Genomic DNA, 26,295 nt, shown 5'->3' with positions numbered 1-26,295 from the left:
ATCTGTAAACACCTAATATGAATGAAGAAATCGGGTGGGAAGAGCATGGTGAAATTTGAGTTCTCAGTTTATCCAGTGCGTAAATAGCTTCATTTTAAAAAAAAGTGAGCGTGCGTAAGGATATAACATGAGGTAATTACATGGAATCTCATATATTCTGACTTTCTTATTTCCTGACGTAAAATTGCACATTTCTCTTTATAGAAAGCTCTCTAATCGTAAAATAAACCATGGACATAAAAATATCTTAAGCGTGAAATCCATATTTCTATTTATGTGATCTATTCACGGGAAATTTACAGTCTCTCTCTCTCTCTCTCTCTCTCTCTCTCTCTCTCTCTCTCTCTCTCTCTCTCTCTCTCATACCTTTATCTTTTCATTTTTTCCTTTACACACACACACACCACACACACACACATATATATATATATATATATATATATATATATATATATATATATATATATATATATATGTATGTATGTATATGTGTGTGTGTGTATTTTAAATATGTATAGTATATATATAAAGGAAAAATGGTAAGATAAAAGGTGAGGAGAGAGAGAGAGAGAGAGAGAGAGAGAGAGAGAGAGAGAGAGAGAGAGAGAGAACGTTTGTTGTCGAAGTGATTCAACAACTTCAGTGGTTCTTCATTAGGCCTCATAAATAAACAAAACATACGGTAGTTCTGGAGAATATCTTAAGGATGGAAATTCTGGCTTTATTGCAGGGACAGGAGACGTCTTCCGGTTGAAACGGGAAACGCAGTTCGCGAGGGACCTCATTTTCAGCAGGCCGTGAAAGTTTCCTTCCGTATCTGTGAGAGTGATTTGCGGGATGTCACTGACTGTCTTGCCGTAAAAGCATCTGGAATGATTTATGAACTGATGAAGTGATCGAATGATTGTTTGGTTGGTTTTCTCTCAAACTGACTAACGACAGGAAAGGTCATTAAAGCCTTATTTGCATTTCTATTATTATATACTAATATTAGTGTCGTGGTGTTATTGATAACATCCCATCTAAATGGGCCTTATTGCTATCAGTATCCTCACCTCAGGAGAAAGTGCTTCGTTGGAGGGGTGGGTAGAGCTCTCGGCTAGCACGCTGATGGCCCAGCGTTCGACTCTCCGACCGGCCAATGAAGAATTAGAGGAATTTATTTCTGATGATAGAAATTCATTTCTCGTTATAATGTGGTTCGGATTCCACAACAAGCTGTAGGTCCCGTTGGTAGGTAACCAGTTGGTTCTTAGCCACGTAAAATAAAAATCTAATCCTTCGGGCCAGCCCTAGGAGAGCTGTTAATGAGCTCAGTGGTTTGGTTAAACTAAGATATACTTAACTTTAACCTCAGGGGATAGAGAACCGGGGTCCCAGTCACGAGCAAAGGCGAGTTATAGTGACGTCCAGTCAGATAGCTGGTCAATGTTAATGGGAGGAAAACACAAGGCTTGGCGACTTCATCTCATAATAGTAGCCTACTTGAGTAATACTTCAGTCCACCCCTTTAAACGGTAAAAGGGCCGAACAGAAAATAACGACATAATTAAATGGACAAGAAATAGATATTAAGCAAACTGTTTACGTTCAATATCGAAAGGGATACGCTGGATGTCTAGAATATAGCTTTGTTTCGCAATGTTATTTTTGAGACTTGGTCAGAAAACAAAATAGAAGAGAAATATGCATATCGAAACGAGGCCGCGGACAAACAATTGAGAAAGCCAGACCTCTAAGCTGCACCTGTGTCTAAAGCAAGTACATTGGAAGCTGAGGTAATGTGAAGAACCTTGTTTAATATATTAATATTTTAGAAATTATTTTAGTACAAAATTAGATTTAGTGAGAATAGACTGAAATGGCAACCTTTAAGAGCAAACATGTCCCCGCTTTCATTTATTTTATAATTATAAATGCGTAACTTAGGATATATATATATATATATATATATATATATATATATATATATATATATACAGTATATATACAGTATATATATATATATATATATATATATATATATATATGAACACACATTTATATATGTAAGAATGTTAGTGTGTGTATTGAAAAATAGTTGATCGTGGAAAGTAAAAGAGGCGAATGACACGAAACAGGAAGGAGATGGTGCAAGTTAACAAATTTTTGTGAAAGTGATTGTTGAGGTAGTAAGGACAGTAATTAACAGTCAGAAAAATGAGGACACCTCGATGTAAAATGGTAATAATTAAGACACTGCATCATTGTGGTAAAAATGTTTTTGAGTAGCTGACGAGGATGTGTAAGGTATATTTGGATGAGAGAAGTTTCCAAAGGAATGGAAGAAAGGAAGTAATTTTTTCATTTTATAAAGAAAAGGTGATATATATGACTAAAAATTTTAGGTCAGAATATTACTTAGATGCTAAAGAAGTTGTATGGTAGAATTTTGATATAAAACATAAGGCTGAGATTTATGGGCGTAAAATAGTAATGTTGCAAGCATGGGAGAGTTTGTACGGATCAAGCGTTTATTAAGGAACATTTTTTTTAGAAGTCTGAAAATAAATGGAAAAATTCATTTGCAGCATAGAAGGGTTAAGAAAAACTTGAGACAGAATTGAAGGAGAGGCAATATGGAAGGTGCATAGGATGTATGCATGGAAGATAAGTTAGTGGAAGTAATTAAAAGATAACAGGATAAAAGTGAAGAATTTGTTCGAATGTGTAGACAGGAGGGCGACTGGTTTGGTGTGAAAGTTATGCTACAGGAGGAGACCCAGAAAAATTTGGATTATGAAGAAATGCATGGAAAATAGAGTTGCATGGTGCTGGTGTGTAGTGTGTGTGTGGAGAGGGGCGGGGGCCAGGGATTGTTCAGTGTGTTACAATTAAGCCTTCTATGTAGGTATATAAAGATGCTATTTGTCAAAGTCTTCTGCTCAGGCGATTCAACTACAATTCTATAGTTAAATAATTAGTAGCATTGACCTCAAAGTATATATATATATATATATATATATATATATATATATATATATATATATATATATATATATATATATATATATATATATATATATATATGTATACACATATGTATGTGTGTGTGCGTGTGTCTGTGTCTGTGTGTCTCTGTGTACGTATGTGTGCATATATATATGTATATGAGTATTAATGATATTTATGCATATATATATATATATATATATATATATATATATATATATGTATATATATATATTTCTTTTTCTTCTTTACTTTCTTCCCTTTTCACAAGGAGGCAATTATTCTGGGATACTAATCTCCACGTTTGCACTTTCCGTCGTCTATCCCGTGGCCAGCCTCTAGCAACACTAGTCAGTACTAGTTTGCATAATAAAGGCACCTTAGTCCGAGATTCGTGTAGGCACATTACGGGTCTCAAGTAGAGGATAGCCATATCGACCTTCTTATATATTACTCTTATTTTTAACGGTATGGGTACACTACTAATGGTGAGAAAAAGCAAAGAAAAGAAAAGCGTTTTCTATGAAGCCTTTTCAGAGAAAAGTAAAAAGAAAACTGGTTTATTTTACTTTTTCTAACATTGAAAGGGAGAGAAGGGGGGTGGAAACATTCTTTTGATCCATCAGTTTTCGTTAGAGAGAGAGAGAGAGAGGGGGGAGAGAGAGGAGAGAGAGAGAGAGAGAGAGAGAGAGAGAGAGAGAGAGAGAGAGAGAGAGAGAGAGAGGCAGCGGTGTTGTTGGGTGATGGTTCTAGTTCTGCTCTTTGCAAGTTCTGTAAACAATGTTACACAGTCGCATCGTAAATATTTATATACTGATACTGGAAAGGTTACGTTTTAGACATTTAACTTGTATCTAGAGAGAGAGAGAGAGAGAGAGAGAGAGAGAGAGAGAGAGAGAGAGAGAGAGAGAGAGAGAGGTAGCTTTCATTTCTAATTTCTGTATACGCTCTTACTTTAGTCACAAATTTCTTATGTCCTAATTGCGAAAACACTAACAAGAAACGCATTCATTATCTTTCGATAAAGAGAGAGAGAGAGAGAGAGAGAGAGAGAGAGAGAGAGAGAGAGAGAGAGAGAGAGAGAGAGAGAACAGGTTATGAGATTTTCTTCCTCACCAATCCTGTGTGGAAGCCATGAACTCAAAGAACAGCCGGTTTGCTCAGTGTTTTATGATTCTCTACTTTCCTATATGTTCCCTTAAAAATGTCACAATAGAACAGTTTCCTTGCAGTGACTGAGCTCCGTCGATGACCGTGAAAGTTGTGACGCCAGTCCGCAGGATCAAAACCAAATCATAATACCTGAACTTGACCTGGGAAGTCATGCTACAGTCGATCCATTCTTAATCAGTGAAAAGAAGAATTCGATCATTATTATTCGTTGGTCTGAGAAACCATAGCTGTCTCGGGCTCCTCCCAATGAAAGAGTAGAGTGTGGTAATTATTATTTGTTAAGTTGCTGGCGTCATTAACACAAAGATTAATGACGAAAAAATGTATCCCTCTAACAAGCGTCAGCGAGACGACCTTTCTTTTTTTATTATTATTTTTCGGATTCTAATTTTGAAGACCATTATTTTTCCAAATACGCAATTAAGTACAGTCAAAAAACCTCCCCAGATATGATTTAATAGTTGTCTCGTAAGGAAAATGACGGGAGGATCGCCTTTGTTCACGTTAACGAATCTCAGCCCGATGTTCACCTCCCCACATGCTGATTCACACGACACGTCCACCGTTCGTTTGTTTTGCCTCTGTTCTTCGCTTGTGGTCGTTAGTCATTGGCTGCATTGGTCGTTTTTCTTTTGCTGCACTGTCTCGAGTTTCATGACGCTTTTGCTTAGTTATCATAGTTTTTTTTTTTTCAAGCAGAGACTTGTGACATACCTGAAAGCTTTACAATAAATATTTTTGGATATATATATATATATATATATATATATATATATATATATATATATATATATATATATATATATATATATACTCTTATATATATATGCTATATATATATATATACACACACACACACAATAAGCATATATGCATATCTATGTGTATGAACTTGTCTTCTTGGTTTTGTGGCTCAAGAGTGTGTTAACTTTTCAGATACTGGCAAGCCTTTTGGGATGGGGATGTTGGCCTCTTAGTCTTTTCCACCCAGACATAGTCGACTAATTACAGTAAATAATTCAATGCTTATGTCAACAGAGGTTATAATTATCCTGTATACACACATATATATGTGTGTGTGTATATCTATACATTATATATATATATATATATATATATATATATATATATATATATATATATATATATATATATATATATATAAAACATATGCAGTTAAATTCCTTTATCTATTTATTTTTTTACTTCAAAACTTTCTTCTAGTTATTAACAGAAAATGAACATCAAGTTTCCCGAAGCATCTACAAGACCAGAACTCTTGAACTTGGAATGTGGGCGTCCTTCCTGGATTCTATTCATGTCTTCTAAGGGAAACTTTTCGCTTCGGGAATGAGAGTCAGGTCTTTTTTGAGCCCTGATTCGTCGGAATACGGTAGATTTTCAGATGGTGTAGAAAAAGCTCTCCCCAAGATGCAATTGAATCGTTCAGTGCCATGGAAACTTACTTTAATTTTTACAGGGTTTAGAGAAGGTGCTCGCCAAGAAAAGAAATAGGTTTAGATACTATGTGATAAGAAGAGGATTTACCTTACATTTTAAAAGTTTAGAAAAAACCTTTCCTAAGACGCGGAAGAGTGTTTAGATACTAAGATACTTGAAGTGTATTTGCCGTATATTTTACAAGTTTAGAGACCTCCCTTCCAAAGATGCGAAAGAATGTTTAGACATTATGAAATGAAAATTTTTTGCTTATGTTTTCGAGGATTTAGAGATTCCTTTCCCGAGAAGCTAAGGAGTGTTTAGATTTTAAACCATATAAAGTGGATTTCCCTTATATTTACAAGGTTTAAAGAGCTCTCTTCCAGGGATGCGAAAGAACTTTTAGATACTGTGAAATAAAGAGGATCTGCTCTATGTTTTAGATAGTTTAGAGAACTCCCCTCTCGAGAAGCGAAGAAGTGTTTAGATACTAAGATAGAAAAGGCTTTTAAGCGGAAAAAGTCTGGGATGGTTTTACGTGTGCAGTAATCTAATGAACAATAATCTCTTTAAAAGTCCCACTCATTATAGTCATTGTCACCATTATCTTCCCCATCTGTCTATGCAAAGGTCTATGAAAAGAGAAACCATACGCTCTTATCTAGCCAAACCCCCAATAAACAAGAAAACAGAGAACACAACAGCAGGAATTGAGCTCCACGACTTGGTAGTAGAGGGAAAAGAACGTTACACAATGGGGACAAATCACTGACTGGAGAACTGACCGTTTGACTTCTGCTGTATAAGCTGTGAGTCACTCACTTTGATAATCTATGGGACCTTTAGTTAATCAACATCACCAACTTCTGGTAAAATTTGAAATTATTGATAACTGTCTTCGCTACAAAATTTCTTTCTTCCGAGAAAAATTACGATAACCTTCATCAGACTTTCATATTTCTAAGGCACACATATTCATCATGATCATCACAATCGTCGTCTCTTTCTGATTTTATCGTTCTTCAACATCTCTTCGTTGTCTTCCCTTTAGCCCGGTTTCTTTTCTGTATTCTTTAGCTTGAAAATTACGCATATCACTTCATAAATCGCACGACGACTCACTCCCTCTCTTCCCCCATCGAACTTATCTGCTCTTTAGAAAGGCCGGCACTCTTATTGCCTTTCTCACGGACTTTGGTCAAAGGAAAGCAAGAAATGCATTAGATATAATATTGAACCCGAAACAGCACAAGAGACGGAGCTCCTGGACGATCGTCACACGCCCTTTGTTTTCAAGAAATAAAGGTCATGGGGGAGAGAGGCGCAATAAGAGTCAAAATAGGTCAAGAGGCGAAACGAGGTCATAACTCCGATGCTTGCCTTGACTTGTAATGTAGGACCTCATTGTAGCCCATTGCCAAAAGAACCTAGGCTTCTCCGAACATTTTTTTTTTTTGCCAAGGGGGCGATGAAGGTCAAGAGGACAAGGGGCAAAATGGAGGTCAGTAAGGTCAAACGGTGAACTAGTGGTCTGAACAGTTTATAAACAACATCATTTCCTTTTCTAAACATAATTTACTGAATCATCCATAGTTTTCAGTCTCCTTAGCTGAATATCGCGATACTAAGTATCCAGTCGTTTTCGGACATAGAAGGAAAATGGAACAAAAATAATTTAGCTCTTGTTGTAAACAGAAATTTATTTTTAGTCATTTTTAATCATGAATGAAAACTACGAACAAGGATGTTGGTAACATATTAGTAATTTCTTTCAAAACCATCGTTATAAATGGAAATATATGACAGATAGAAACTTTTAGCATAAATGATATACTGTGGAACTTTTGTACGGTTCTTAGAATACTTACTTAGCCGTTGGTTTGTTAACACGCTCAATTGAATTTCACTACAGAGACGAGGAATCCTTTCGCACGAATGTATCATAAGTTTTTCGATTCAAGCCTTTTTTCTACTTAAAACTTCTTTATTAATGTATATGTATGGCATCTATAAATTATAATATTTTAATACGTATCTGGTAAGTAGTTGTCTATTGTGGGTCGCAAATGGACTTTGAGACTGAAAAAGGAAGGAAAAATAACGATTGTGATTGATCAGCAGATCGTCAAAATGTACACCATAATATAAAAAAGAAAGGCTGGCCTGTACGAGGTAATCCTCATTCCTATTCAGTGAAACTAATCGCCAGATATTTTCCTCTCTCTTCCTCTCTCTCTCTCTCTCTCTCTCTCTCTCTCTCTCTAACAGAAACAGATGGATCAAAAGAAAAATCAGTTCCTCAGCTTTCTCTCCCCTAAATAAGAGACAACAGGAGATCTTTTCTCTCTCGCTTTTACGTAACTCATTTACTAGTGAAAAGGCCTAATGGGAAAAGAGAATTTGATTTCATTAACAGGAGTCCGAGTACTGCGGATGCTTAGAAGAAAATCTCTTTGGTGACTTGAATTTACAAGTCTTATTTCTTTTTTTTTTAACAGGAATGCTCTTAGATATTCATCGAATTTTGGGTTTCCTCAGATACATTCGAGGTTTAGAGATATCTCAGACGTACAGAAAGTTTTCGGGATTTTTTCAGCACATACACCAAGTTTTGGGGATTTTTTCGGCACATACACCAAGTTTTGGGGATTTTTTATGCCGTTACCAAGCTTTCGATTTTCTTAAAATTACATGAAATTTTCGGATTTTCCCAGACGTACTCGACGGTTTTGTCGATTATCGCTGGCATTCACCAGGTTTTTGTATTTTTCGAGACATCCACCAGGACCTAAGGAGTTTTTGGGAAACTTGCTAAATTTTCAAGTTTCTCAGACATACACCGAATTCTCTGATTTTTCCAGTAAGATTTTGAGCTTTCTCAGATTTCTGCGAAGTTTTGGATTTTCTCTGATAAACACCGAGTTTTTTTTTTTTTTTTTTTGAGACAGTACTATGTCCTGGATTTTCTCACACATCAAATTATTTTTCATATTCTAAACCAGAAAATAAATTTAATGATTTTCACGACCATTCACTATATTTTCTACTTTCTCTGATACAGAAAATTTGTCAAGATTTTCTCGGAGATTCGCCAAGTTTCTTGGATGTTCTCAAACATGCACCGGTGTCCGACATTTTTTCCGGCATTTGTTAAATTTTTGGACCTTCCCAGACTTTCACCAAGTTTAGGGGATTTCTCAGGGATGCACCAAAGTTTTCTTTAAACTGGGTATATTGCAGTATAGTGGGCCACTAATCACGTATATGAACGCAAAATTGCTGTATATTGGAATCTGATTGCAAGTGACTTTTCATGACTTAAAAATTCTGACGTTGCATAAATTTTCTGAAGTTCTATGAATTATGAGCTTTGACTCCCCATAGAGTGACTTTCCCATACTCAATTTTAGATATTCATAGATATTCACGAAGTTTTGGATATTCTCAGATTTACACCAAACTTTTGGAGTTTATCAGACATACATTTACCAAGACTTTGATTTCTTAGATGTGCAAGTTTCTGGATTAACTCAGGTATACAAGTCTTTGGATATTCTCCCATATTCACCAGGATTTTGAATTTTTTCACACACACAGCAAGGATTTGAATTTACACAGATATATTAGTTTTTTCTCAGACGTACATTAGGTTTTTGGATTTTCTCAAACTTACACCGGGCTTTGGATTTTCTCAGATACATACCATTTTTTTTTAATCTTCACCAGATACTAAGTTTCAGGATTTTTTCAGATATCCAATAGATTGATTTAAAACAATTTAATTTTTTATTTTTAAATTTTCTTAGTTATACACTAGATTTTTAAATTCCCCAGATATACACCAGGTTTTAAAATTCTCAGATGCACGACACCAAGTTTTGGGATGTTCTCAGACAAACACCAAGTCTCGGGATATCCTCAGCCACACATAATGTTTCCTGGATTTCTTAGAATAAGTTATACACTGAGGCATACTCCAAGTTTGCTTATTTCATTAGCATTATGAAATCATAATTAATTTTTTGAAAATTTCCTCGACGTATGATCTTGGACAAGCACCAGTTTTTCTCAGACGATTTAATCTAATTGTCATTTTTCTTATGCTATGTTCTGCTCCGAGACAAACACAAAGTTTTCGAACGTTATCAACGTTATCCAGTCATACTTGAATCAAAATTTTTTATTTCCTGAAATTATGATTTTAGACATGCACCTAATTTTCGTATTTTCTCGGCGTTATTGTCATAAAGTCATTTACTTCCTCTACTTTCTGGCGATCATTTTATCATACATACACTAAGAAGTTTTCAAAACGAGAATACCTCGGTTAACAAATATTATATATATCTAAATGTAGAATAAAAGGCTTCGGAGCAGAAATACTTTACAGTGAGAGAGAAAAGGATTTAGAAGCCCATTTTTTCCACAGAAGTTCTGTAAATCTTAACAGTGACACAACTAATACATGTATAAGAAAAACACACAGAAAGACTCGAAAAGAGAAGGTTTTTTCAAAATTATGGTTTTTTAAATAACTTTCTTTGGAGCTTCTTTGAAATTTTCCTGAAGCAGAGTTTCTTTAAGTATCAAACATTCATGTCCTTACATATACGGGGTTTGCACGTAACATACCTATTGCTTTGTTTAGTGAATAATTATATTTTTCAACAATAACTTTCCAAGATTTTAATTCCCTTCTCCCTCTTAATTTTATTATGTAAGAAGAAAGAAATCATTTTATCATACATACACTGCTTCTTCAGTAAGTATGCAGCCCTTGTCCCTCTAAACGTAAAGAAACTTCTTAAGCTTCTAATATAAAATCAATCTGGAGATATCAGCTGTTGCATCTCTGTTTATTGTTATGAATGAAATCTGAAAGAGAAGTTATCCTGCAAGGGGAAAATCTTCGTCGGGTATTTCCAAGGTCACGCTGATCTTGACTAAAATTCGCATGGCCTAAAATAAAACATTTCTTTGTTGTGATGTTACCCATCTTCACTAATGACACACGATCAAATTAAAAGTGAGATCCCTTTCAATATTTATTCACCAAATATTACACAAATCCTCCCTGAAAAATCTTCGTTTTTATAATATTCGATTGGTTTGCATTTAGCATTGAAATTTCGCTGCTCGGGGAGATAAGTTAACTTCGTCATCTAGATAAACAAGGATCACTTTGGCAAAAGAGAAATTTACGAGCATTATACCAAAGCTTCTATTCTCCTTTTTCTATAACAAATCTAGAAATAATACTCGTTAAAGTTTTTTTTATTTGCAAAAGAAAATGCGATGGCAATCCATTCCCCTCTTTAGTTTTCTACAAAAGAAAACTATTGTGCCGGCTTTGTCTGTCCGTCCCCACTTTATTTGTCCGCATTTTTTTCTGTCCGCACTTTTTCGGTCCGCCCTCAGATCTTAAAAACTACTGAGGCTGGAAGGCTGCAAATTGGTATGTTGATCATCCACCTTCCAATCTCAAACATACCAAATTTCAGCCCTCTAGCCTCAGTAGTTTTTATTTTATTTAAGGTTAAAGTTAGCCATAATCGTGCCTCTGGCAACGATATAGGATAGGCCACCACCGGGCTGTGATTAAAGTTTCATGGCCACGGCTCGTACAGCATTATACCGAGGCCACCGAAAGATAGATCTATTTTCAGTGGCCTTGATTATACGCTATAGCGGCGGTACAGAAAACTCGATTGCGCCTAAGAAACTTCGGCGCATTTTTTACTTTTTTTTTTTTACCCTACAAGGAAAAACCATGGAAAAAAGAAAGAAAAAAGCTTTGCTCTAAGATTGGCGACAGACTAGCCTCCAGAAGTACAGAAGTTTATAAGACTCTTGGAAGACAAATTTCTAAAGATTTGAAGCGATGATAAGAGATAACAGATCATTCAAAAAATCATTTTTTCATGAAATTCAAAGAATCATCGAAAACTTTATGATGACCTCTGCAAGCCAGACACAACTGGCTGGCTAGCAGCCTCTTTCCAAGAAAATCAGCAATTCCAGTCTTGTAACAAGCCTTAGGAGTCTGGCGTGGGCCACAGTGTGTTCCTATGAGTCCAAGGAGCCAATAAAAATATTGCGTGTTTATAAATGAATTACTGATATCTCCTTAACCCTTATCAGGCGGAGAACGAATTCTTCAGAAATTAACGGTTTATCACCCGGTTATCTTTATCTATTCGATAAAAAGGGACAGATAAACAGCCATTGAAATCTGTGAGACCTTCATAATAAAAACGCTTCCTGAGCCACAATCTCCAGGTGGCTTTCACCTGGTTTACCTTCATGGCGCCTGAGGAATAGTATTCTGTAGTTAGTGTCACAAGGAATGTGTCTACGGTGACTTTGTTTTCTAAGCTCCATAGAAGGAATTTTTAATAAGCAGTTAGCAGCGTATTTCCAAAGACAGAATTTCGTAGGGTCGTTCGGAACAGAATTAAAAAAAATGGCAGATGCTTCGCAGTTCCGCGATCAGCTGCAAAAATCTTGGTGAGTTTTGGTTTTGTTTTGTACCCCTTTGGACAACACCTTGAAATGTTGTACCCATACACGCATACAACTTCTGCAGTTATGAACATTGATCTAAAAATGAATATTGATATGACTTCCTTACTGCTTTAAAAATTTTTTTTATTATTTTAGACTCATACATTTAAAGAGCAATACTTGGGGCAGGTGTTAGCATATACTCATATATAAAACTTTAATCTGTTGTGGAACTTGAATTTTCATTATATGTATATATATATATATATATATATATATATATATATATATATATAATATATCTATCTCTATATATATATATATTTATATATATATATATATATATATAAATGTAAATATATGTATATATATATAAATATAAATATATATATATATATATATATATATATGTATATATATATATATATAAATATAACTATCTTATTATATATATATATATATATATATATATATATATATTAATATTTTGTTTTCTTTCTTATTTAAATCCTTACTTATTTGCCTTCTTTCTATTAATATTTTGTTTTCTTTCATCGGCTCCATTTTTTTCTTTTCACGTATTAATAACCATAACGACTATCAATAATAATTTTTGATGTCGCTTGTACAAAAAAATATGTGTTTTGCTATAAAAAGATCTCGAAAACAATGTAACTGTGTAAAAATATATCTGAGCATGATATAAGGAGTCCGCGGCTTACCAACTTACCACATGGTCATTTTATGTGCGTTAATGACCTAGAAAGATTCGTCTACTGACTCTTTTCAAAAGTAATGAAGTTTTCATAAGATTACAAGGTTAATAAATAGCTATTCCACATACACGAAATCTGCGTTAATGAGGCTCTGTCGTAGGATTTAAGCCCCTACATTCTTTAAAAGAAAAATAAATAACGTGGTGGGGATGGCGGGAGGGGGGGCGGGTGGGGGCGTCGCATGTGGGTCAGGTTGCACGATTAGGAACAAACCGGGCCAAGGAAGGACACCATTCGGCGCCATTCACTCGAAATCAAAAAGAAATTTTTTTTTTCTTTTTTATTTCAGTTATGATAATGCACTAAGTTAATTTCACTTCTCTCGCTTATCTTCAAGGTTAGAGCAGATAACTGCCTTCACAAAAAAAACCGTTTATGTGAAAAGTGTAGTTATACTTTGATAGGAAGGCGGGCTAAAATATTAATTTCTGTTATGACCGCGGCGTTTTTGGAAGCGAAATGCTAAAGAACATGGCAGGTCTTGCGCCTGCAGCCAACAGTTCAGTGAGTCTGGTGGCAGTGAACAAGTGAGAACATGGTTGGCAACACGTGACTACATGGTACTCAAGCGACAAACGTTATCTTTGCTCTTAGAAATCCGATTATATGATAGTTTCTGATGACACGCGGTTTTCCTCTTCTTAAGCTTAAGTGTAATTGTCTTTCTAATCGGTGCTTTTTTTTTTTTTTGCTGTACTTGATATTCAAGCGAGGATTGCGTTGGCCGGAAAGAAAGACAATTCGCCTTTTTTTCAAATTTTTTAGAATACTTTTTCTTCCCTGAACTTTTTTTTTGTTTTTTGTCTTTTCTGACGCAGAGGGTAATAGCGGCAAAAATTTGTCTTGAGCCGGCTTCTACACTATTATAATTGACTACTGTTGCGGCACAAGCACTTAATTTTTACTGAAGGAAGTGACTGTGTGTATATATATGTGTGCGTGTATTTATTTGTAAGAATGTAAACACAAATGCCGACATGAAAATAAGTACTCTGAAAACTGCATTTATATGAAATGCAAATGAAACTGTTTTGTGTAAACACGCATGGCCTGTCTCGTGCAATGTTTCAAAGAATTTGCATCTACTGCTAAATATCAGGTTGAAAAATTATTGGAAGTCTCGGAGACACTATTTCTCCTTTTTGGAAGGTCATGTCGTGTTTGATCCCTTTAGGTAAGAATTAGGACTTATGTAAAGAGGCGTCCGGTAGCTGTTTTTATTTTAAGTGTACTGTTCATTGTCGACAATAGTTTTAGTAAGACTATGACTTCAAGTTGGTGAAGGATGAGACTCGGGGATCATAAGTTTATAAATAGCAGCGGTAGTAGCAGTAATTATTAGCAGTAGTAAAGTTCTTATCGCTGATGAAGCCAAGAGGAAAGATAAGACACTTAATTCAAGTGAAATACAATACACAAACCATAGGAAAAGACCACGCATTCCTACAATCTCCAAGAGTAATTTCTTACAGTGAGGAATAATTAAATATAATCTTGTCCTTTCTTGCCCACCATATTTTTCTAACCCCCATTAGAAAGTGACTTTAGAAATCTAAATTACGCCTTTATTTCCTAAAACCATTTCACTATAATCCAAGTGGGAACAGAGTCGTCTATTGTCAAAAGAAATGAAAATGGAAATTCTGACTTGGCATTGTCAAGCCAATGAAGATTAGGTACTAATAAATTACTCTACCTCTGAGGAAGACCAGCAAAAGTTAGTGTCCTTCATTTGTCTAATAACGATATTTTTTAGAGGCCACTACCGAATTACGAGACTTAGGAATTGTAACAATATCTCGTTACTCTAATTTCTGTAACTTTTCAAGCTTTAGCTGAAGGATCTGTTGCTCTCTTTAGCCATGTCATCTAAGCAGGTAAGGAATATTTATATCATTAATTAATTCTCATAACATTTCTGTCAGCACCTGTCAAGCATTTTGTGGCCTTTTGTCTTATTGTAATGTTGTCTCCTTTATTATGTGTTGTGTCTGCTTCAACACTATTATAATTGACTACTGTTGCGGCACAAGCACTTAATTTTTACTGAAGGAAGTGACTGTGTGTATATACATGTGTGTGCGTGTATTTATTTGTAAGAATGTAAACACAAATGCCGACATGAAAATATGAATTCTGAAAACTGCAGAGAGAGAGAGAGAGGGAGAGAAACCATTCGCTTCATAGTAAGCAAAAAAATTTGCATTAAGTGTAGAAGCGATGTATGGAATAATCAACACTCGTTCAGGGGAATAAGGCTTCTAACTACACGGAACTGCAAGTTTCAGACCACTCACTCTTTCATACTTCTTTTGATTGGTGAATGAAAACTTGGCCTAAAATTCCTTGGATGGTATTCACACAACGACGAATTTGGAGGAACCAGACTAATGAGATCAGAATCCTTGTGAGAACTTACTTTGAAGAGAAAGGAAAAGAGGAGGAATGAGAATAAAATAGCGAGGTGAAGATCCGATAATGCAGAAGGATACAAGAAACAGAGATGGTCAGGTTTTAGGGTGGAGAGCTAATTTAGAGCTAGAGGTAGATAATACTGCCGGGTAGAGAGAACAGGATGAGAAAAATGAGAATAGAATAGTCGAACTGAATACGTTAAATCTTCGCCCTCAGGACAGTCAGAACCTTTGGATTTCTCAATAAATATTTACTGCGAATGCTGAGCTGCACCGACACGGTTTCGACAGTACTGCTAGGGACATCAACAAGAAAACATGTAGACGTGTTCAGAATGTTTAAATAAATATAGGCACTATGAAACGATGGCAGAATCTTATTCTTCTACTTATTCTTCAATTTATGAAAATTTGATTACCTTACCTTAATGACAATTAATCTTTTAAACCAGATGCTTGTAAATCTGATGTTTCATTTTCGTAATTCTTTTGTACTGCTGTGGCATTCAAACTATACTGTCTTGGTGTATTCGCTCGACTCTCTCTTACTTTTGTTCGTCTTTTGTAAAAACTATAGATCCGGCTTCCTTTTTCCTACTTTCAGCTTCATCTTCGTCTTGTTCCTATCAAAGCTCCAATTCAACACTAAAATCTCGATCTCATTCAAGAAACGAGCCGCCATAATCGACAGAGTTAGGTAACGCGATGAAAAGAAAGTCATCCTCAAATTACAGACTACCACAATTCCCATGTTTATTTTTCAGAAGCTGCTGCAGAGGGGATTATAAATATTTTTAACACTAGTAATTTCATCAAGTTAGTTTTAAATGCAATCAAGTCACAGAAACTAAAATATTAAATTGGAGTCTTCGAGTGTAAATTTAACTTTACAATGAACACAATCCTTACTTTTGTTTAAAACGCAAAGCAACATAGAATTATTACTCATTGAAGGAACAGACTTATAGGAAATAATTGTTTGTCTTTTCAGTGACCCATTAATTGACTTTTGAGTCTTTTGGCGTTTATTATTAAACGTAATTTCAGCAACCTTGAACAAATGGAACCATGGGGGTTAATAACTGATCATTTGAGCAGCGTCTAGTTGACGGCTTTTGTATCAGTTGTTAAGAATGAATAGCAAAGTTTACAATCCTTTTTCATTTCCGTATCTTAGGAGACAATGCAACATGTAATTTTGCCTGTCGTTACTGCAGATAGGATGAAAAAGCCCTTTTTATGTCCCAAAGAGCTTTCTTTTTAATCTCAGATACAGACCACGCCCTCACAGCGGTATAGTTGCCGAAGGTCTTCATTGGAAGAATTCCCGTCACTAGCAATATTCGGCGTTGAGAGAAAAATTAATGGGTTTTCACATTAAGTAATTTACCTTTCACGAACCTTACTTCGCCTATGAATACTTGAAGTAGGTAAAATTTAAGGGTTACCTCCTCTCTCTCTCTCTCTCTCTCTCTCTCTCTCTCTCTCTCTCTCTCTCTCTCTCTCATTAAGATAAAATCAACCTCTAATGCTGAACGTTATTTTCCATCATCTGTAAATTTCATTTGCCCAGTCATGCATTTAGAAGAAACATTTGTCAATAAATTATTCATGAGAGCAAACGAATACAATGATGATATAATGGCTGACCCTAACATACCATAAATAGGTAAAGTGAGTTAGTACTACTTATTAAAAAGAGAAATTATAAAAAGAAAACAGCAAAGTGATGTCTGTAAAGCGGGAAACAACTAAATTTTCAATGAAGTTCTAACGTTCTAATTTGTCGAAGTTATATAACAAAGGTCGTCTCACACACACACACATATATAAGTGTATATATGTATATATATATATATATATATATATATATATATATGTATATATATATATATATATATATATATATATATATATATATATATATGAGAGAGGCACAGACAGCCAGACAGGCAGAAGGAGAGAGAGAGAGAGAGAGAGAGAGAGAGAGAGAGAGAGAGAGTATACGTGTAGATAGATAGAGACATACAAAGGTATTTGTCCATATTTTTGTGGGCTTTTATGTATGTATGAATTTTTTCACATACACCGTAACATTTTTATTCATAGATATTAAACCACAAATTTCGTATAAAATGCAATTCACCATACCTCAGAAATAACTTATACCCAAGGGGAATTAAAAGTGATAGGTTCTTCGTCACCAGTGGGATTCGAGTCCCACTGGTGACGAAGCACTTATCACTTTCAATTCCCCTTGGGTATATGTTATTCCCGAGGGAGAGTGAACAGGATATTAATCGTAATTTGTTGCCTAATTTTTGTTATATATATATATATATATATATATATATATATATATATATATATATATAAGTGTATATATATGTACTTATATATGTAATATATATATATATATATATATATATATATATATATATATATATATATGTATACAGTATATATATATATATATATATATATATATATATATATATATATATATATATGTGTGTGTGTGTGTGTGTGTGTGTGTGTGTGTGTGTGTGTGTATGTATGTATGTTTGTATGCATTTATATATAATGTGATCAACAAAGTTTTGCTAAAAAATAACACATTGAAAATATTTCCATATCCTGAAATTGTAATATTTCTTGTAAAAGAACCCTAAGACCTTCTTACTTAATATCTTTATAAAGTATGAGAGAGAGAGAGAGAGAGAGAGAGAGAGAGAGAGAGAGAGAGAGAGAGAGATTCGACCTTGCTGAGTATGATTATGTGTAAACACGAACACTTGTCGCCAACTAGACACCTGCGGCGTGCTTTTAATATCGATATCCACATCTGTCGATAAAATTTAGTTGCTGCATAAATTTGATGAGAAAGTTATTCCATCATTGGGTCGCGTTCATCCATTTCCTCTTTGAATTTGGACTAAATTCTTCATTGCCACTTTCTCCTTAATAATTATGCCATCGCTTGCCCTTTCTTCGTCTAGAAAATTCATATTCTTCAACTGTTTTTCCTATTTTAAAGGAATCCGAAGTTTAAACATCCAAATGGTAACCATGAGTGGAAACAGAAGAAATTAGCAATTCTGTACCGTTTTTTTCCTTCTGTTTTGCAAGAGATTGAATTACAGGAAGAAATTATACAAAACACTCACTTATTAATATATAAACAACGTAATAAAATTAAATCGCCTCATACAAATTTTCCAAAAGTTACGTTCTTACGAATAAAGTAGGACACTAACGAGTTATATCATAATTTACTTAATATCAACGATTATGCATTTGCAATCAAATGTTTTATCATCGAACAGTGATCTGCATCTGTGTTAAGTAGCCGTGCTCGATCGATACTTGGAGAAAAAAAAAAAGTGGGTAATTTCCATAATTTAGTGAGAATCATCGTTGCGTTCATTTACGTCTGTCATCCAACGGAAAACTGCTCGGCTTGTAACGAACACTTCCAAGGTGTCTCAGGGGACGAGAAATGCTCTGGCGTCAAGGACACTGGCTATCTTCGCTGAATTCTTATCTAACTAACGCAAGAAAATTCTCTCTCTCTCTCTCTCTCTCTCTCTCTCTCTCTCTCTCTCTCTCTATATATATATATATATATATATATATATATATATATATATATATATATATATATATATATATATATATATATATGTATGTATGTATATATAATAAAATTCAATACAACGATCACCGTCACACTCATGCTTTTACTGTTGAATCGTGGACGATACCTTGTGCACGAAATTTTCACAAAATACACAGTAGGCTCATCAGCAACTCGTCGAACCCCTCTATACATATTGCGCCATTTATCTCTGTCTTGTATCACTCTATCACTCTTTGGATGTTGAGGTTCCCCCTTTCCAACATCTCTTTAACGTCCTTTATTCAGCCCTGCCTAGATTTTCCTCTCCTTCTTCCTAGTACTTCCAAAATGCATACTCTTCCCATCAGCCCATCACCCTCTATTTTCGCCACATGATCAAACCACCTGATCCACCCTTATTCCTATGCCAGCTTTTTTTTATGATTTCATTCACGTCTCTCCACAATCCTAACCCTCCCATTCATCCCACACTGTATATACGGCGCAAATAGTTTGTCTCAACAGCTTCAGCCTTTTTTTTATTTGCATCTATACTTTACTTCCAGAGAGGAGAGTTGGCTTAATACCACTTCATGCAATCTAACCTTGGCTTCCATAGAAATACCAAGCTTCTTCCCAATCAATCTCTTGCATGCATCCTGCTACCTTATCTACTTCACCTATTCTATAGTTCACCTTGTCTCTTATTCTAACACCATTTGATACATTTATTCCTTAATAATTATATGAATCCACTGCTTCCATTCTTTCACTATCCTTACTAATAATCTTTGTACCATCTTCCCGGCTTCCACTCACACCGAAAACCTTTCTCTTATTCATATTACTCTCAGATCTTCCTTCTTGCAAACACTTTCAAACTCTTTCATTAGTTTCTGCCGTTTCTCTCCTTTGTTCCCAATCAACAATGTATCACCTATCAACATCAGTCATTCCACATTCTATTTCCAATCCATTTTCCTAGCCCACAATTTTGTATTTACATCTGTTACCCTTTTTCTGACTTCTTCCATCATTCCATTCATAAAGACAGATAAAAGCTATGGTATATAACATTCTCTTGTCTCAGCTCAATTTTTATGCCAAACCGATCACTCTACTACATAAAAAATTCTGAGACAACCTTCACTTCATCATAAAAACTGTCTGTTGCCTTCAATCAGCAACTTATCCCCTATACCTTGCATCATCAACATTCCCACATTATTTCTCTATTGATTCTATCATGAGCTTTCTCTGAGTCCATGTGCGCCACATTCAGCTTTCAACTTTTCTTTCAGATTTATAACTAACAAAACTTTCATAAATAACATTTAATCTACACACTTTCTTATTTGTCTAAACACACACTGTACCTCTTCCAGTGATTATTCTGTCATTTGTCGTACTTTCTCAATCAAAATCCTGCCATATACTCTCCATGTAACTCTTACAGTCTCCTCTATTGCCCTTAATCTTTTACAAGGGAACAGTTTTTCCTCTCACTCATGTCTCCAGAACGTTCTCTTATCCAGATATACCTTACACATCCTGGTGAACCATTCAACCACACTTTCACCACCATACCACATGATTTAACTTTGAATCTCATTAATGAGTCTCATTAACTCCAAGTCACATTTCATTCTTCAATAGCTTAATTCTCTTCCTGACATTCTCAAGTCAACTCCACAAACATTCTCAATATATATATATATATATATATATATATATATATATATATATATATATATATATGTATATATATATATGTATATATATATACATATATATATACATGATGCATATATATGTATATATGCACACACACATATATATACATATATGCTAACCACACACAGTGGAAAAATGATGTTTTACAAACAACTAAGCTTAACGGGGTATATAACCATTTTAATGCAGACAAAGGTCATTACATTTGGATTAAATCTTCAGGTAAGGAACAGCTGTCTAGGATTAGCTCGGACACTTATATAAAACAAGTATCCAAGGCAAAGAACATTAACCTGGATTACAGACAATCTTTAGTTTCACTTTTAAATCCACTTCGAACATCTTGTGCAGAATGAGGTCTAGGGTGTATAGACCTGGGCTCAAATTAATGCTGATTTCCTTTGTTAGTTGTATTAAGGCAGAGTCAATAACATTTCTAGACAGAATAATTTTTACTTCTTGTATTTACATCATGGGATCAATCAATCTAACGTAATTTTTCACTAAGGTGCACAAAAAGAGCATTAATATTCTGGCCAGTTCTAACTGAATATTTATGTTAATTTATTCCGTCATTTAATTCCATATTTGTCTGGCCCAAATAAAATGAATCAATAAAAATGTAACCTTTTCATATAATAACACATAAGATATATGCCTATACGAAACTATCTTTACCAGAGTAGCAACTGTTTTAAAATTCCTTATATGGGCTGTGTCACCTAAAGCTAAAATCTGTAGAGCTTACTAAATATTGAATCAGTAATGTCCACGAGAAATACACAAGGAAGTAATGAGGACAAACTGCCGTGTGTCCAAGACGAAGTCGTGGCACGGTATCGTCATAATCATCATTCAGAGATTCGTCTGTGACTGTGGCCATGTGAGCTGGCAACCCACATTGTGAACAACAAAAGGCCAAAACAATATTGAAACTTCATTACGTATTAATGGATTCTGCTAGCCCCTATCTCCTACCGAGAATTAATTATTTCTCTCTGTTTCTCTCTCTCTTTCTCTCTCTTCATGAATATTGCTCTCTCTCTCTCTCTCTCTCTCTCTCTCTCTCTCTCTCTCTCTCTCTCTCTCTTTATCGATATATGGTATCATAACACCATTTTTTCCTTCTCTCTTTCACACGTACGCATATTCCTCCATTCGCCCTCACAATCTTACCCCATCCTCAGAGTCGGCCCCCCCCCCCGTCCGGCTCTCTCTCTCTCTCTCTCTCTCTCTCTCTCTCTCTCTCTCTTGGCAAGCGAAAACGAGTGTCTGTGAAATGCGCGACGAGAGCAAACGAATGAGCGAGCGAGAGCCGAGAAGCGGAGTCAACTGAACGAAGCCAAATCGAATGATCGTCGGTAGAAGGGTTACGAGGTGGGAGGGGACCAGGTGGTGGCAGAGGAGGTGGCTTGTGGAGGGAAGTAGACGTGTGAGTCAAGTAGGATATTGGGGGCGAGGGGGCAATGGAGGGAGGGGAGGGGGGAGCCAAGGGGGTATTTGGGTTAGGCCAAGAGAGTCAATTTGGGTCAGTTGCTCAATAAACACTGTGGAAATTAGTAGCGAAACGCGAGTGCTAAAACGAGAAGCAACACCGAGTGTTAAAACGTGAGAAACAGCACCGACGGTGATCGACTTTGGAAACGCCGATGCTAAAGGTATTGAGAGAGAGAAAGAATGAGAGAGAGTTAGACGGTGAACAGCATTGGTCATTCTCACTTTTAAACTTTAGAAGTGGATGATTCTGCGCAAAATAGTTTTCCCGGCTTGTGTGTACTCGCAGTAAAAGGGATGGGGTTTGCTGAATCATTCCTCAGTCCTGTGAATTATCCCTTTTGTTTGTTCTGTGAGGCATTAAAAAAGACCGTTTTCATTATTGTTTAAATGTCGACTTATCTCCCGGATTCCAAAGATCGTTTCAAAGCTCACCTTGATGTTCATGATTCTTCCTTGCCTATTGAACAGCTGCCCTCTGATCTTGACAATGAGAGAGCGTCACGAAACGAAGCGATTCCCCTCATAACTCACTCAAATAGAAGTCAATAAAAGGTGAACTTAAATAAAAGACAATGAGAGATAAATTGCATCATTCTTGCCAGGGCTTAATCAGAGGCTAATGAAGACTATTACTTGGATAATGCTGGGATGTTTTATACGAGGAATTTAACATTTCTTAACAACATCTAACAAACGATGACTCACTTAGCAGCAAGGGAAACACTTTCAAAGGGACAAGGTTCATCAAAGTGAAGTGACTGACCTTGAACTTGAAATGACATTTCACAATATAGAGTTTTCCAACCGCGATTTCTTATACCTCGAATTCCTATATGAAATCAGTTATTGCCTATTGAATTAAATAGCACAGTTGCAACAAACAAATGGTTGTCTCTATTTTACAGTTACAGAGGTGGCATTTTTGCTAGATAATTGGATACTCACGTTGTTTTAGATAACCACGTGCACACACATATATATTTGTGCGTGTTTGTGTATGCATATATATTTGACTGTGTGTATATATAAATACATATATATATATATATATATATATATATATATATATATATATATATATATATATATATATATATATATATATATATATAGTAAGTGTGTGTGCGTGTGCGCGCACGTGAATATGTGTATACTTACATATTCACGTCTTCAAGCAAGTTCTTAGTAATGTAATAAAAATTGTATTTGCAACTCAGGATTTCTTCCAAAAGGTAAAGAGTAGTCGCATAGCTACTCTATACTAGCTTCCACTGAAATTTTACGTAGCCTCATTCGTATAACTTTCTATTCTATTTCTACCTTCAGTAAGTCACTTCCAGCATTTTCTGGCGTAACATATGAGCCATCTGCCATCTGTGAATCATTCTATATTCAGTGGCCACGGGTTTTTACCTTGTCTACATCATTTTGTACCCTATCATTACCATATCTGATTCTGTTGGCAGTGATTCCTATATTATCTACAGTGCTTTGTTACCGAAATTAGCTCTTACTTTATCAAAAGCATGGTGTACTTTATTTTTAGCATGTTTTCCTCGCTTGGTTCCGGCTTTATTTACGGCATTTTGTACCTTATTGTTAGCATAATCTACCCTCTTGACAGTAGTTCCTGATTTATCTACAACATTTTTAACCTAGTTCTCAGTTATCAAAATATATATATACCCAACAGGCAGCACAGTAGTTCTTATTTTATCTACGGCTTTTTGTAACGCATATTAGCCTATCCTACCGTATTGGTAGGATTCTTATTTCATCTAAAACACTTTCTATCCTGTTATTAGCATATTCTAGAAAATTGACAGTAATTCCTACTTTATCTACTGCATTTCGTAACATATTATAAGCATCATCTACTTTATTTGGCAGTAGTTCCTATGTTATGTATAGCACGCTATACCCTCTTATTGATATATTTTACTCTTTTGGCAGTAGTCCGTTTTCACTCTAGATCATTTTGTAACTAGTATCAACATATTTCACCCTTTTTTAAATAATTCCTTTTTTATCCACACCATTATGTCACCTTTTATAGTGGCTCCCACTTTATCTACAGCATTTTGCAGCCTTTTATTGTACCCTGTGGGCAACGTTCTCATGTTTCTCCACAACAGTGGTTAACCTTGTATTCTACTCACTTGGCAATAGTTTCTACTTTATCTAAAGCACTTTTTACCCTGTTATAAGCATATTCTACAATACTTCCCGTAATACCTCTCTTACCAGAGCATTTTTCTCCTTGATATCAGCATTTTCTATTAATAAAACGAAGTATTATGGCTATCCGCCTATTGCTTTTCTAGTGGAAATTGCTCACAATTCCAGTTTTCAGTTTATTAATATTCTTTAATTATGAGTTTATTCTCATATCGTATACTGCAGAGTGCTCCCGTAAGTTCTATAGATCAGAGACAATTTTTTTCGAAATTTGAAATTCCGTACCACGAAGACTTCAGAAACTAGGAATTCACCGCCAGGCTTCAAAATTAAGAGATTCCACACCACGAAGAATTTCTAAGAGTTTAAAACCAAACTTCGCAAGTTGCCGCCTTTTGAGATATAATTTATGCCTGAAAGAACGTGACTTACTAAAAGAACGGACTTTTCGCGAAGTAGATCACAATGACGCAAGAGACTCGGGGCCAGCAATTGGCACGCTGGGACGTCATCGTCGGAGGAGACTTCATCGTCCATTTCTTGGTGGTTACCCGACCACAAAAAGCACGGTCCCCATACGAGTATTTACGTTAAACTCATGTTTGGTTAAATAGTCACGTATAGCTGACGGGATAATAATTTCTTTTGAGCTTAGAAATGAATGGTTAGCGAAACTGACGGAAAAATGACAAAATATAAGTTTCAGAGGTCATCAGTTTTGTTTCTTGTTAACTTTTTGAAAGTAAATGAAATGAGTGCTTTCAGTATAAGCATACACAAGTGTACGCAGGCACGAAGTCTTACAATTATATTATATATATATATATATATATATATATATATATATATATATACTCGATAACTCGGAATAGTTGGGACTTAACCCCAGACGAGATAATATTAACAGGTTGAGCATAGTTATATGTAATTGACGGAATATTAACTAAATGACTAACAAATAACCTTCACTTGTTACCATGATCCCATGGATATGATTTGCAACAGTACCCTACATATACCAGTCGCGTATTGTACAAATGTACTCTGTGTATGCCGTATTTACAGTTTTGAAAACCTGTCACTATACTGTATTGCACCAGCACTGCACTGTGCCTATTATAACATCTTTATACATCCACAGAACCACGTGAAAAGGTTTAAAACATTGTCCTTAGAAAGCATACATGTAGGACGTTACAAAATAAGACCACGGTATGAAAGCAGAAAGTAAAAGCACTGAATGGGTACTCACCAGTATTGCAGAGAGGTGATGCAACACCTCAAATGATGGTGGCGGTGATGGAGGACATGAAGGCAGAGGCGGAGGAGGGGGTTTACGGGAACATATGTTCGCAAGCACATTAACATTGCAATAACCATCTCCTGGCATTGTCTTGCTTGGACTGATACCATTCTACGCGCTCTTCGCTCTGTACACTTGCTCGCTACAGTATATGCTCCTGCTCGCTATCAGTCAACTTTCACACCTGCAGCACCATATTACTCACTAGACAGAGTCCACATTTAATATGTTGATTTCGCTCAAAAGTGTCCTTTGGCACTTCGAAAAGCTCGGGATATTATTCTACTACCTTGAAGAACTAGGATACCTTTTCTTGCTGAAATCTTGCAGCTAATAGCCTACCTTGGGTAGTAAGTGTCTAGGTCAGACATTCACTGAATGGCATCAGTAAATGTTTTTCAAGATGATGCCCAAATTCTGAAAATTTTGGGTATGGGAATGGATGCTCAACATTACTGGTGACCTTAGGGTAAAAAACTATAGGGGAAAACCTGGTTGCAGTATCCCCCTTGGAACCATTTTGGAAGCTATGTCATTGCTCTAAGCGCTGAGCTCAGAGAAAAGCCCTTCTTTTGCTTCAGTATTACTGAAAGCCTCTCAGGAACATTCATAAAGCTTATGAGATATAAAGGACTTGCATAGAGTGATATATATCTGAGAGCAGCA

At 35.5% G+C, this 26,295-nt stretch overlaps 1 protein-coding gene across 4 annotated transcripts in view; it reads left to right on the top strand.

Annotated features, from left to right (window-relative positions):
• Positions 1 to 26,295, top strand: part of LOC136838813 (EF-hand calcium-binding domain-containing protein 4B-like) — a 101,070-nt gene that overhangs the window by 37,085 nt on the left and 37,690 nt on the right. The window contains exon 1 of one of the 4 annotated variants that reach the window (XM_067104429.1): positions 11,873 to 12,111. The exons of 1 other annotated variant lie outside the window; for it this stretch is intronic. The gene's annotated coding sequence lies outside the window, so the exon portion shown is untranslated. Of the gene's footprint in view, positions 1 to 11,872; positions 12,112 to 22,065; positions 22,310 to 26,295 lie in introns of those variants that run through there. 2 more of the 4 variants (XM_067104456.1, XM_067104438.1) reach the window with 2 other exon arrangements.

This window comes from Macrobrachium rosenbergii, chromosome 1 (assembly GCF_040412425.1).
Source record: "Macrobrachium rosenbergii isolate ZJJX-2024 chromosome 1, ASM4041242v1, whole genome shotgun sequence".
In the NCBI taxonomy this organism is placed as follows: Eukaryota; Metazoa; Arthropoda; class Malacostraca; order Decapoda; family Palaemonidae; genus Macrobrachium; species Macrobrachium rosenbergii.
The sequence above is the reverse complement of the archived record's forward strand: the minus strand, read 5'-3'. Positions and strand labels throughout refer to the sequence as shown.